Source organism: Gossypium hirsutum, chromosome A08 (genome assembly GCF_007990345.1).
Source record: "Gossypium hirsutum isolate 1008001.06 chromosome A08, Gossypium_hirsutum_v2.1, whole genome shotgun sequence".
In the NCBI taxonomy this organism is placed as follows: Eukaryota; Viridiplantae; Streptophyta; class Magnoliopsida; order Malvales; family Malvaceae; genus Gossypium; species Gossypium hirsutum.
In genome coordinates this window covers 93,870,709-93,884,614 of record NC_053431.1, presented here as the reverse complement: position 1 = coordinate 93,884,614, position 13,906 = coordinate 93,870,709, and the positions used below count along the sequence as shown (strand labels likewise).

The window sequence follows — 13,906 nt, the reverse complement described above, 5'->3', positions numbered from 1 at the left end:
CTTTGCACTGCATTATTGAGTGAACCTGTGAAGAACTAAGAAAGCCATCAATCTTTTTATTCAAGAGTTCTACTTGATTAGAGAGCATGGTGACCGAATCGACGTTATAAACACCGGCTATTTTCGTTGGCTTTGTCCTTATGACTTGCCACTGATAGTTATTCAATGACATCTCATCTATGAACTCATACGCATCTTCAAGTGTTTTATTATTGATGGTTCCGCCAGCAGCTGCATCAACCATTTGCCGAGTCGAAGGATTTAGGCCATTATGGAATGTTTGAACCTAAAGCCAAAGCGGTAACCCATGGTGAGGGCACCTTCTCCAAAGGTCCTTGTATCTCTCCCATGCATCGTAGAGTGTTTCTAAATCCATCTGCACAAAAGAATAGATATCATTATGTAATTTAGCCGTTTTAGCCGGTGGAAAATATTTTAGTAAAATTTTTTTGGTCATTTGTTCCCAAGTAGTAATTGACCCTCGTGGTAACGAGTTCAACCACTGTTTAGCTTTGTTCGTCAATGAGAAAGGGAATAACCGAAGACGAATGGGATCGTCAGAAACGCCATTAATTTTAAATGTATCACATAGTTCCAAAAAGTTTGTTAAGTGAGTGTTGGGGTCTTCATCCTACAAACCATCAAACTGAAAAAATTGCTGTATCATTTGAATAGTGTTAGATTTTAGTTCAAAAGTATTTACAGCTACAGCAGGTCTAACTATGCTCGATTTAGTTCCTGTTAAAGAAGGTTTAGCATAATCATACATAGTGTGCGGAGTAGGATTTTGATTAACTGCAATTGCAGGAGGTAGCTAATTGTCTTAGTTTTCAGCCATCTCTTCGATTGGGGGTTGAGTATCATCTTCTTGCTCGTTCTCTGTGTATCTTAGGCTTCACCTTATTTTTCTTTGGTTTCTGCGGACTGTGCGATCAATTTCTTCATCAAAAAGTAGTGGTCCTGACGGGTTTCTTCTAGTCATAAACTATAAAAACCTGTCAGAAGAAATAAAAATAAAATTAGTAAATTAGAATAAAATTAAAAATAAAATTAGATTGCAAGAAAAATAAATGGCTAAAGTAATAAAAATTGAGTTTACCTAATATTTTAGTTCCTCGGCAACGGCGCCAAAAACTTGATCGCGTTATTTCATGATAGGTTTTAAATATTTATAATTAATCGTTCTTGAAACTACTATTATCGCGATGTAGGCAAGTGTACCTATCGAACAGTAGTATAGTTTTAGCAAGACCGGGTTGTCGAACCCAAGGGAACTAAAAGTACTAGTAATGACTGTCTTTTTATTATCTAGCCTAAGAATAAAGAGGTTTTGTTTTAACTAACTAATTATCTAAACTAAGAATTCACAGAGAATAGAATTGGGGAATTGCTTTTGGGAAAATCAATTAAATTAAGACAATACCTAAAGAAAAATCCACCTAGACTGCATTGTTATTTTGGCTCCGAATCGGACGATTTAATTATTTAACTTATTCCGTAGAGATCCCTAAGTTATGTTATTATCCCTATTCAAGACTAATAACATCTAATCCCTAGATTGAATAATTGAGACCTTTCTCTAATTATACCCTAGGGTTGCATTAACTCGATCTATGGATCCCCTTATTAGGTTTCACCTTAATCCAACAGAATCTTGTCACCCTATGTCTAGGCGCGCAATCAACTCCGCTTAATTATGACAAATGTACTCTTAGACAGGGTCTATTCCTCCACTGAATAAGAACTTATCTTGAATTAGTATCCTGGGATATGTAAACAAGAATTAAGAACACATAATTAAGAACAAGTTAAATATTTATCATACAATTAAGAAAATAATAACAAGATTCGTCTTAGATTCCATTCCCCTTAGGTATTTAGGGGATTTAGTTCATAACTAAATAAGAAAACATCTTAGAATAATAAATAATACAAAACATAAAGAAAACCCAAAACTTCTGAAGGGGAAATTAAGGAGAGATCTTTAGTCTTGATGATGAATTCGGCTTCTGAGATGGATCAATTGGCTTTCTTGGAGTAATTCCTTTCTCCCTATTCTGTGCCTCCCTTTTCTTCCTCCTCTAGGGTGTATTTATAGGCTTTGGAATGCCTAAGAGCCCTCAGAATTAGCCTTTTCCGAATTGGACTCAACTTGGGCTTGGTAGGGACAAGCCCGTGTAACACGCCCGTGTGCGATTACTTCAAGCCGTGCTCGAGCCTGCCAAATTGACACGGTCGTGTGATCTGCCCGTGTGAGGAGGTCCAAGCTGTGTTGATTTCTTACTTTGGCCCATTTTCTTCGGTTTTGGCCCGTTTCTCATTCCTTTCGCTCTCCTATGCTCTCCTAAGTATAAAACATGAAATTAAAGCATTAGGAGCATCGAATTCACCAATTCTAATAGGAAATCATCCATAAAATGCGTTAAACATGGGGTAAAAATATGTATAAATTACGGTTTATCACCTACTCCTCAATCGATTCCTGAAGTACCACAGGGTGTTGAACTTGTTAGAACTGGTAAGCCTCCAGTAGATAAAATTCGTAAGTATGGGGCAGAGGAATTTAGAGCTACTGTAGAGGATGATCCAGAAAGAGCTGAGTTTTGGTTGAAAAATGCCATCTGGATTTTAGATAAATTATCTTGTACACCAGCTAAATGTTTGAAATATGCAATTTCTTTATTGAAAGACATAGCTTGTCATTAGTGGAATAACATAACTTTTGTTGTACCAAGAGAAAACATTACATGAGAATTTTTCCAGATCGAATTCAGAAAGAAGTATGCTAGTCAAAGATTTCTGGATCAGAAAAAGAAAGAATTTTTAGAACTCAAACGGGGAAATATAACTATATCTGTGTATGAGCAAGAATTTGTTTGGTTGAGCAAGTATGCTAGAGAGTGGGTTCCAACTGAGGCTGATATGTGAAAATGTTTTGAAGAGGGCTTAAATGAAGACATTAAGCTGCTGATTGGTATTCTTGAATTAAAGAAATTTGTGGTACTGGCTGATCGAGCACATAAAGTTGAAGAATTGAGTAAAGAAAAGAAACAAGCTAAAAGAGAAGCTCAGGTTTCTGGTAAAATAATTATGAGCAAGTCATAATCATCTGCTTCTAAGAAATCAAAGAAGTATTATGGTCATTTTACAACATTAGTAGGATATTCTGGAAAAGAGCGAGCTCTCAACACTCTAACTCGAGATCCTCATCTCCATTTGTAACCAGTGTTGGTAGTGTCAGTAATCCTAAATCAAAATTTAAATTTTGTAACAATTTTCAGTTTGGGGAATGCCGATTGAGAAGTGGAGCATGTTATAAATGTGGCTCTCTTGATCATTTTTTTAAAGATTGTCCGAAAAGTGTTGAAAGATATATTGAACAGACTTTAAAGTTGAATAATCTCGCTTCAAGAGGTAGACCACCTCGTTATCCTGGTAATGTCAGTGGTAGCCGAGGTACTGCAAGGGATACAACAGTTAAATCTGAGGTACCAACACCGACAAGAACATATGCTATTTGTGCTAGAGAAGATGCTTCTGAACCAAGCGTCATTACTGGTACATTTTCTCTACTTGATACTAATATTACTTCTTTGATTGATCCTGGTTCCACACATTCATATAGATGAACAAATCTAGTGTCTGTTAAAAATTTACTTGTTGAATTCACTGAATTTGTGGTTAAAGTTTTAAACCCCTTGGGCTAGTATGTTGGGAATAGACTGGTTAATCCAACATGATGCAGTGCTGAATTGTAAAAAAAAAATTGTATTAAAATGTCAGAGTGGTGAATTACTCCATGTTGAATTTGATAAATTAAATGGGTTATCTAATGTGATTTCAGTAATATCAACACAGAAATATGTTAGAAAAGGTTATAAAGCTTATCTTGCTTATGTGTTGGATATTAAAGTATCTAAGTTGAAGATTCAGTCAGTGCTAGTTGTATGTGAAATTCCTAATGTGTTTCTAGATGAATTACCTAGTTTATCACTAGTTAGAGAAGTGGAGTTCTCTATAGATCTTGTAATGCCCCAAAAATATAGGGTCTTTAATTTTGCATGATTTGGCATAAATTCCATGTTTACTTTAATGGCTAGGTGATTTGGGTGTGTTTGGGAGTGTCTGGGAAGTCCTGTGTTGGGTCCTAGGTGTCTCGAGGGGTTTATTAGAAGTACTAAAGCTTTCAAAACCTCTTTATTGATTTTGATCTAAGGTAATCATGTTCTCAATTATTTGGTTCAATTGGGGATAGATGTGGTTATGTTCTATTGTGGCCAAATACTTGTTCCCTAATCTAGGGGTTATGCCTTTTGGATTCGTGCATATCAACCCTTGGGTTAGGAAGTCATAATTGATAGATGACTCTTTTATCGCATTAATCAACAAGGAAGGGTGATCAGTTCTAGCCAACTATCGTAGAGGAGTAGCGGTATTTTCTCAACCAAAGTGAGTAAGTGTTGTTGATTTGGGGGTAAAAGTGATTATTAACCCTATTGGTTGTAAAGCTGATATGTGTATCTTGGTTGATTATAGGTTCGGAGAGCGTGGATCTTAGCTAGTTTTCACAAAAAGGTGTGTAACCGTACACCCAATTTTGCTACTGTCAAAATATTGGATAAAGGTGTGTATTCACACCACTATGTTACTACGAATCGACAAAAGCCAAAAAGTCGAAAAGCCGAAACTTTGGCATTTGAGGCCTCACGAGCGTGCGAACGCTCGTGTGGTAAACCAAGCCCACAAATCACGAGCGACAGATTGTAGAGGCCGCCACGAGCGTTCTTGTGGGCTTGGGCCGTTATGGGCCTCGTTGGGCCGTGTGGGTCCAATGGGCTCGTGGGTCCCATACGGATAAAATTTATGATAAGTGACAAATAATGGAGTGGGATATGGTGATCGCATAGTCGCGACTAAATTTGGGCTAAATGGGCCACACGAGCGTGTGGGCCCACTTAGGTCGAGTATTGGGCCTTGGGCCCATTTACACTGTTTTGGCCATATGGGATATCTGAGTCGTTAGAGATGATTGTAGACCTTTTGAAGGGTCGTTATCTGTACCGAGACTCCATAATTATTTAAATGATTGAAATACCCTTGAAGGGTAAAATTACTGTTTTACCCCTAACCGATGAAATGACTATTATACCTCTAGTGGTAGGTCAGTTGATGTGTGTATGACATTTATATGACTGGTTTGAGTATGACATATTGCATACACGTAATGTTTATGACACGACATACTGCATGGGGTTGGGTTTATGATCTGGAGGAAGTACTATATTAGTGGCTTTGCCACATAATTACTACTCTGGTGGCTTTGCCACGTTTACTGTTATTAGCAGCTTTGCTACGTTACTGTTAGTAGCTTCACTGCGATATTGGTGTGTTAGCTGGGTGGGCCGATTTAATCCCCACATGGTGTGTTGGTTGGATTAGGGTGGGTTACATGACTGCACTGTACTGATACTGAATTTGGCCAAGGCCCACACCGTTACTGTATAGGGCTAAAGCCCAAACTGTTTAGTTACTAAATAGGGCTACGGCCTAGACTGTTCTGCATGTACTGTTTACTGTCTGACGGTTTGGGGGATTACACATTGAGTTTTCGCAAACTCACACCTTCTTTTAATTGAACAGGTATTCCCCAGCCTTAGACGATTTGGAGCTACGAGAGAGTCGGAGGTGGCCACACAATCGCGAATGTGTAACACCCCAAACCCAACCTAGACGTTATGGCCGGATTCGACGTGCCACATCGAAGCGTTCAAAACATTTCAGGTTTTTGTTCTAGAAAAACTTACTTTGTGTTTTAAAAGATAATTTCAATGCAGGCTAAAGTGAATGGAAGCTGTGCACCAAGTAGGACACCCAAAAAGATGAGGTGAGTCCATCGGACTGCTTAAGTACCAAGCTCCCTTCGGATCCAATCCTTGACATGCACACCACCATTGCCACACCTTAACGTCATGCATATTTCCAGGAAACCAATTTGATTAAGTCCCTTTTAGGAAAAGTGATTAATTTTGGAAAATATTTTCATTGCAGAAGCTTTACTTGTTGTCGTGTTATTTTGAAATCAATTACTGTTTTTGAAAACGCGCCTTAAAAGCTATTCAATTTCAACAGTTAAATATATGTAATACCTATCTTAATAAAAAATATTAAAACTATAAAAATAATTAAGCAACCTTATTACAATTAAAGAACCCAAAACCTGAAACGTAAATAAAAAGGATGTCCAGTTCACCAGAAGAAAATCAACTTGTAGAACATGTGGCCACTCCGAATCCCTCACAGCTCCAAGCCCACTATGGTTGGGGATTACCTGCGTGGATGAAAATAAAGGGGTGAGTTTGGGGAAACTCAGTGTGTAAATTAACCCAACCATAACCTATATCGGTTCAAACCACAGAGAACAGAATAAGTTGGCCTTAGCCCAGAACAGAAGTCAGAATAGAGCCCATAGGCCCATAACAGAACAGAATATATATCACATGTTTATGCAAAACCCAACCCATATACAACCACATGCACCCCCATACCAACCTTTCACCATGTGGGGAGACTACTCGACCCACCCAACCGCTACACGCCACAGAAATATGCAGCATGACTACCAAAACAGATAATGTGACAGAGTCACCAGAACAGATAATTGTGGCAGAGCCACCAGAACAGATATATGTGGCAGAGCCACCAGATCAGATAATTGTGGCATAGCCACCAGGACGCTTCCTCCATAATATAACCCATGTCCTCATGCAGCAGATATACAATCACGGCATACATCTTATAGAATTAAATCATCATGCTTTTCAGTCAAAAGTAACCCTAGGGGTATAATGGTAATTTTGCACCTAGGGGTATATCAGTAATTTCCATACATAGGGGTATTCAAGTAACTTCACTATTCTTAAGGTTTCCATGCATAACATAACCATTTACGTACGACCAAAACACTTACCGCGTTTTCTTAACGAATTGGGCCCGTTGGCCTATTGTCCCGATTTTGGCCCGTTAAGCCCAAAAACATCGAAATGCACAGAGTCGTGCACTCTACAGTCTTATCACTTTAATCTACCATATACATCAAACTATTAATCTCACGAGCATTCGCACACTCGCATATTCTCAAAATACCGGCTTTTCGGCATTTCAGCTTTTCATCTTTTGCCGATCTAGTCTATAAGAGGGTGTCAGTTACACACCTGTTTGTGACGATATGTTGACGAGATCCACACACGAACTGCCTACAATTGGATTACTAACACGTTAATCTAACTATCAAAAATGACTATGTATTAACCTCTTACCATATTCGGCCAACCATGCCTAAAACCCTATTGCTCTTACCTTCTTGCTGAAATATGGATTAGATCCAAGGATCCAACCGAATAGTATTCAAGTCCTTCGCTGCACGCTCCCTTGTTCACGCTAATGCTTACATATTCAAAAAAAAAGAAAACAAAGAGGCATAATGCCCTTAGTCCAAACGTTAGCCCTCCTTTAAGGGTTTCGGGTTTTTCTTAAAACATGTATGATTAACGCAAATTATTTCAACAACTTACCTATCGTTATTCGGCTTAAAAGAGTATGCCTATCGATGATCCTAACCCCGATCTACCGTACTCGTGAGAAGAAACAGATTCCAACAACCCAAGTTTCGGCTTCTCCACCACAGGTTTATAGATTTCGGCTTTTATAAGTAAGTAAGAGAAGAGAGTTCGGCTACCACAAGATTCAACTCTTGGAGAATATGCGAGATGGTAACAATAATGGATGCGATAGAGAAGGAAGTGTATGAGTTCGATTATGAGGAAAAGAGAAGATAGAAGAAGGAAAAGGATGAGAAAAAAGGTAGTATTCGGCTATGGAGAAAACGGCACAGTGAGGGGTTTCTAGGTTCGGCTAAAAGAAAAAGAAAAGATGAGTAGAGAATTCGGTTTTGTGGTTGTGAAGTCGGCACAGGTGAAGTCTTCGGTTTTTAGCAAAAATAAAAGGGAAGAGAAGAGAAACCTAATTTTCAGCAGAACAAACTAAATAACCTAGTCCTGAAATACAAAAGAATTCGGTAGCCCTAGACCAAATGCCAAAATTCCTAACATAAGGTGCCCTAGCCGAATGTGCACTTGCAGAGTCCTCTATACGGCCAACTCCTACTTCATACTCAGATTCTTTGATTTTCTCCCCTTATCAGCTCCTAAATCTTCTCCCTTATCCCCTCCTTACTCAATCACCTAAGCAACTCAAACTCCTCCTGACAGTCTTTTACTTGAGTTCCATTGCTTACCCTTTCTAAACATAAAAAAATAATTCCCTTAATATGCTGTCACTGTGACTTGAGCCTCAGCTCTCCCTAGCATCCACACACCACTTTTATAGCCTTCCCAGTGGTGTCACATGCCACTTTTCCACCTGCTTCTTTGTGTTTTATTTTACCCAATTAATACTTAAAAGCCCAATTAACCAGAACCCCTTTTTCCTATGGAACTAAAATTAACTAAAGTTACCGAGTTTTAACTTAAACTTGGGTCTTCTAGAGGCCCACTAACATAATTAAACCTACACCAAACAGATAAAACACAAAAATTTTAAATTTTCCAACATTCACAGAATTCCCGAGAATTAGGGCGTTACAACTTTACCCTTCTTAAAGAAATTTCGTCCTCGAAATTTACCTGATCCAAACAGATGAGGGTATTGCTGTTGCATCGCCTCTTCTGGCTCCCACGTAGGTTCCTCTCTGCCATGATTACGCCAAAGCACTTTCACTAATAGGACAGATTTCCTTCTGAGAACCTTAACATCTCGAGCCAATATCTGCACAGGCTCCTCCTCAAAGGTCATATCAGTCTGAACATCAATTTCTGCAACTGGCACGACATGAGCAGGGTCAGAAAGATAACGCCTTAACATGGAGACGTGAAATACATCGTGAATCCTGTCTAACTCTGGAGGCAATTCCAATTGATAAGCTATTGGGCCTACTCGCTTCAAAACCCGATAAGGCCCAATGAACCGCGGACTCAACTTGCCCTTCTTACCAAACCGTAATATCTTCTTCCAAGGAGAAACCTTTAAGAAGACCATATCACCTACTGAGTACTCAATCTCCTTATGCTTCAAATCTGCATACGACTTTTGCCGATCAGATGCTTCTTTTAACCGGTCCCTAATTATTCTGACCTTATCCTCAGTATCAGCTACCAACTCTAGTCCAAGAACTTGTCGCTCTCCTAATTCAGTCCAACAACTAGGGGTACGACACCTTCATCCATATAGTGCTTCATACGGTGCCATTCGAATACTCGCCTGGTAACTATTATTGTACGCAAATTCTACCAAGGGCAAGTAATCCTCCCAACTACCTCGAAAGTCAATCACGCATCCCCTCAACATGTCCTCCAGAATCTGAATAACCCTTTCCAACTGACCATCAGTTTGGGGATAGAAAGCTGTACTAAAGTTCTATCGCGTCCCCAATGCCTCATGCAACTTTTTCCAAAACCGAGATGTGAATCTGGGATCCCGATCAGAGATAATCGAAACTGGGACTCCATGAAGTCGCACAATCTCCGCCACATACAACTTGGCTAACCTTTGAAGTGAGAAGTTAGTACGTACAGGTATGAAATGGGATGATTTGGTCAATCTATCCACAATCACCCACACCGAGTCTTTCTTCGATGGTGACAAGGGCAGCCCACTCAAAAAGTCCATGGTTACCCTCTCCCACTTCCAAAGTGGTATCTTTACTGACTGTAACAGTCCAGAAGGTAATTGATGCTCAGCTTTCACTTGTTGGCATGTCAGACATTTCCCTACAAACTCCGTTACTTCTCGTTTAAGTCCCTCCAGGATGCATGACACAAAGTCCCCCATGAGCTTCCTTCAATATTGCCTGCCTCAAGTCAGAGTCCTTCGGAATACAAATTCTTCCTCGGAAACACAGAACTCCTTCGCCATTTAACCCAAACTCAAAAGTTTCCCCTTCCTTAACTTGTTGAAAACGAGCGACCAAAGACTCATCGTTCAACTGCTTTTCCTTAATCTGATCCACCCAGGTTGGCCTTACTTGCAACTCAACCAACAGACTTCCATCATCATACAGACTCAGACGAGCAAACATTGCTCTCAGATCAGATACAGTTCTACGACTTAGAGCTTCGACTACCACATTAGCCTTGCCTGGGTGATACTCGATCGAACAGTCATAATCCTTAAGCAACTCAATCCATCTCCTTTGCCTAAGGTTCAGCTCCTTCTGAGTCAACAAATACTTAAGACTCTTATGGTCTGTGTATATAATACACCTCTCTCCGTACAAGTAATGTCTCTAAATATTAAGTGCAAATATCACTGCTACCAACTCCAAATCATGAGTAAGATAGTTCCCCTCATGAGGCTTAAGCTGTCATGATGCATATGCAACCACCTTACCCTCTTGCATTAACACGCAGCCCAAACCTACATGTGATGCGTCATTGTACACAGTAAAATCCTTCCCAGACTCTGGCTGAATTAACACAGGTGCTTCAGTCAGAAATTTCTTCAACTTTTCAAAAGCTTTCTGCTGCTTCTCAGTCCATACAAACGGTACTCCTTTCCTTATGAGTTTTGTCAGAGGTGCTGCCATCACAGAAAAACCTTCCACAAACCTTTTGTAGTATCCTGCCAATCCTAGAAAACTCCGTATTTCTGACACTGACCTAGGTGGCTTCCACTCGAAAATCGTGTCAATCTTCCGAGGGTCCACCTTAATCCCCTCAGCAGAGACCACATGTCCTAAGAAGATTACTTCCTTCAACCAAAATTCACACTTGTTGAACTTCACATAAAGTTCCTTCTCCCTTAACACTTGCAGCACTATACAGAGAGGCTCATCATGCTTCGCTTTCGTTTCAGAATATACCAGGATATCGTCAATAAAGACGACTATGAACTGATCCAAAAATGGTTGGAACACAAGATTCATCAAGACTATAAACGCTGCAAGAGCGTTCGTCAGTCCAAATGGCATAACCAGAAACTCGTAATGACCATACCGAGTCCTAAATGCCGTCTTATGGATATCTGCCTCCTTGACCCTTAACTGATGATATCCAGATCGAAGGTCGATCTTGGAAAATATAGAAGCTCCTCTAAGCTGGTCGAACAGATCGTCAATCCTTGGCAGTGGATACTTATTCTTAATCGTCAGTTTGTTCAACTGGCGATAATCGATGCACATCCGCATCGTACCATCCTTCTTTTTCATGAATAGCACCGGTGCTCCCCATGGAGACACACTTGGCCTAATGAAGCCCCTATCCAACAAATCCTGAATTTGTGCCTTTAACTCCACTAACTCCTTCGGTGCCATCCTATACGGTGCGATGGACACGGGTGCTGTTCCAGGCAACAAGTCGATTCCAAACTCAACTTCTCGGTTCGGAGGCAATCCTGGAAGCTCCTCTGGAAAAACATCTTAGAACTCTTTTACGGTCCTGACCTTATCCACCGTTAGTCCCTCCTCTTCCGACTGACTTACAAATGCCAAATAGGCCTCACAACCTTTCCGAATCCACTTTTCGGGTCTTAATGCCTACACCACATTGGATAAATAATCCCTTCGCTCACCTATCACCATAACCTCCTCATCCTCCGTGGTCCTTAACATATCATTCGTTTAGCAGTACAATCTAAAGTCGCCTTATGCTTAACAACCAGTCCATTCCCAGAATGAGATCAAACTCTCCGAATGGTAACTCCATCAGAACTCCAAGGAAAATCCTACCTTGAGTTTCTAAGGGTACATCCCTATATAGTTTGTCTACCCTAACCGAGTGACCCAAAGGACTTAGCACAGATACCCCACTCACAATCTTCTCAGAGTGCACACCCAACGACCCAGATGTGGCACATGCAACATAGGAATGAGTAGATCCAATATCCACCAAAGCAGTATACGACATGCTAGAAACCAAAAATGTACCAGTAATGACGTCAGGTGCGTCGCCCTCCTCTCGATGATGAGCCGCATACACCAACGCTGGTTGTCGAGCTTCAGCATTTTTGGTACCCTTTTAGGGGCCCTCGACCTCGACTATTTCCATTTCCACCCTTACTTTGTCCACGTTCTCTCTGTGGTTGTGGTCCACCTCTCATGGGTTGAGCAACCCTCTGTACAGCAACCTAGGCCTGATCAGCTCCCTGAGGACAGTCCTTAACTCTATGCTCCATAGATCTGCATCGAAAACAAGCACCGGAATGTTTCCTACACTCACCCAAATGTACCTTACTACAGTCTCCACAGATTGGTGGTCTAACCACATTTATCGGCACTGCTCAAACTGGTTCCTCCACTCATGCTCTCTTAACATTTCTATTAGCACCACCCGAGGGTCCTGAATCCCTTCAAAAACGGTTCCGATCCTTCTCCCGATTCTGCTTTTCAGCACGCTTTACCTCTTCAACTATCTTTGCCTTCTCCACCAAGACCGCAAAATCCCGCTCCCTCTACGAAGCAATCAACACCCTAAGGTCATCCCTAAGACCATCCTCGAAGAGCACACTTCTCTCATATTCTGTAGTTACTATGCCCACGGCATACCGGCTCAGCCTCAGAAACTTAGCCTCGTACTCAGCAACTGTTTTACCTCATTGCACCAGATTCAAGAATTTCTTTTTGCGGGCGTCCATATAACTTGCCCTAACGTACTTCCCTTTAAAAGCCGTCTTAAACAGTTCCCAAGTTACCCTATCAGCTAGGGTCCCTTCTCTCACAGTGAGCCACCACTGATAAGCCTCGTCCCGTAACAACGATACGGCTCCCTTCAGCTTCTGCTCCACAGAGCAGTCCAAGTCGTCCATAATCCGTTCTGTGGCCTCTAACCAATATTCTGCCACATTCAGGGCTACACCAGAACACCCTTAAAGATCTCCATTCCGTTAGCCCGAAGTCGTTCAGAAATAGATCCTCGAATTTCGTTGCTCGTACTTGCCCCGGTAACCCTTTACAGAACCCGTAGTATTGCCTGTGACAGGGCATCATCCCCGGCACCGCGGTCATGAGACTCCACCTCCATTGTTGGTGGTACCGGTGCATCCGCCGCCTGTATATGTCCCGAAGATAAAGATCTCGCTCGAGCACTTCCTCAGCCCCGTCCACGGCCTCTTCCACGAGCGGCTCTTGTACTCATTTCGTATTATCTGATTACAAATTTTTATGCATTAATTCAATATTCCAGTATTTATTACAGATGTTTTATGAATCAAACAGTAATTCAAAGTTTGTTTTCGCAGAATCGAAGTCTAACTACAGTTTCAGTCTCTTATCAAAATTTCCTATGGTTTCAGTATCATCCTATCCTAGTAGGATTTCAGTACAGACAGATAATTCAGGAAAATATTCAGAGAAGTTCAGAGTAATACTTATAGGCTTGGGCCAGAGATTCGGAGTGCCACCTTCTAAGGATCTAAATTTTGAAAATTGAGTTTTTTTTTATAAAATCTTTGTTTTTGTAAACCCATTCCATAGCCGAGTTATTATAATCCAGGCTCTGATACCACTAAAGGTAATACTCCAAACCCAACCTAGACGCTATGGCCGGATTCGACGTGCCACATCGAAGCGTTCAAAACATTTCAGGTTGTTGTTCTAGAAAAACTTACTTTGTGTTTTAAAAGATAATTTCAATACAGGCTAAAGTGAATGGAAGCTGTGCACCAGGTAGGAAACCGGAAAAGATGAGGTGAGTCCATCAGACTGCTTAAGTACTAAGCTCCCTTCGGATCCAATCCTAGACATGCACACCGCCATTGCCACACCTTAACGTCATGCATATTTCCAGGAAACCAATTTGATTAAGTCCTTTTAAGGAAAAGTGATTAATTTTGGAAAATATTTTCATTGCGGAAGCTT

At 40.7% G+C, this 13,906-nt stretch overlaps 1 non-coding gene across 1 annotated transcript; it reads left to right on the top strand.

Annotated features, from left to right (window-relative positions):
* The first annotated feature begins 302 nt into the window (after positions 1-302).
* Positions 303-408, top strand: LOC121205188 (small nucleolar RNA R71). Its single transcript, XR_005900273.1, has one exon. It is a non-coding gene; the product is annotated as a small nucleolar RNA R71 (small nucleolar RNA).
* Positions 409-13,906: the final 13,498 nt, after the last annotated feature.